At 40.5% G+C, this 961-nt stretch overlaps 1 protein-coding gene across 3 annotated transcripts in view; it reads left to right on the top strand.

Annotated features, from left to right (window-relative positions):
* The window catches only part of otud7b (OTU deubiquitinase 7B), a 79,714-nt gene that overhangs the window by 65,211 nt on the left and 13,542 nt on the right, over positions 1–961 (top strand). The gene's annotated exons all lie outside the window — the stretch shown is intronic.

Here is a 961-nt window from a genome sequence, read left to right as displayed (position 1 = left end):
AGCCGAGCGTGTGGTGATGTCATCAGCACGCTTCTGTTCCAGTTGACCCACATTTATGCTGCATGCTCCCGTTCTCCCAGAATCCACACTTTCCTGTGTTCGTCTCAAGAACACACTTGGCGAGAACACGAGTCCGTACTCACGTTGTAGTGAATTGAGAAACATCCGGGCTCTAAGTGGAACTGGTTTGCATGTTTGGGTTTAAACTGTCATCACCAGGGCTGTTGTTATTGAACCGGTTTGAATATATTTGCTTTTTAAAATCACAGCTTCCTCATTTTTAACTCTACCTGCAGTTATTTTTAAACTTTAAATTATCGCCGTTATAAACATGCTGCCATTTCTCTCTGAAACAGTGGGAGAATGTTTTAACCGGATTTTCCCCACATCTTATCCCACTTTTCTCTTGAGCTTTAAATAATCTACACTGTGACTCGGAAACAAATTAGGCTGTTAGGAGTTGGTTTTATTTCATTCATTTCGTTACAGATTAAAGTAGTTTTTTATTTTTTTACTTATGAAAGCAAGCTTTGTGGTATAGGTGTTATTTATTTAAGGCGGCAGCAGGCGGCCACTGAGGGGAGGCCTCACAAATAACTGTTTATTACTGGCTACTTCTTTAACGGCTGCTCCTGCACAGGGGCGGATTTAGGAAATTTGGGGCCCTAGGCAAAGACAGGCAGGGGGCCCCTGAATTTAGAAGACAACACATAAAACAGATCCATTCTACAGATAGAGAAATGTTAATAGAATAGACATCCATTATCTGTTCTAGGTTTTGTCCCTCTCTTCTTCTTGTTTTCCTCTTTATGTTTTGTACTCAGCTGACTTTTCATGCTGTCTCTAAAGGAATGAAAGATTTTTTCCAAGCACTAAGCTCACTTAGCTGATTGCTCTAGGGTTGTCAAAAGTATCGATACTCTAAAAAGTATCGATACTGAAACGTTGTATCCGGATACAA

Source organism: Cyprinodon variegatus, unplaced genomic scaffold (genome assembly GCF_000732505.1).
Source record: "Cyprinodon variegatus isolate N-32 unplaced genomic scaffold, C_variegatus-1.0 Scaffold0, whole genome shotgun sequence".
NCBI classification, from domain to species: Eukaryota; Metazoa; Chordata; class Actinopteri; order Cyprinodontiformes; family Cyprinodontidae; genus Cyprinodon; species Cyprinodon variegatus.
This window is presented reverse-complemented; position numbering and strand designations above follow the sequence as displayed.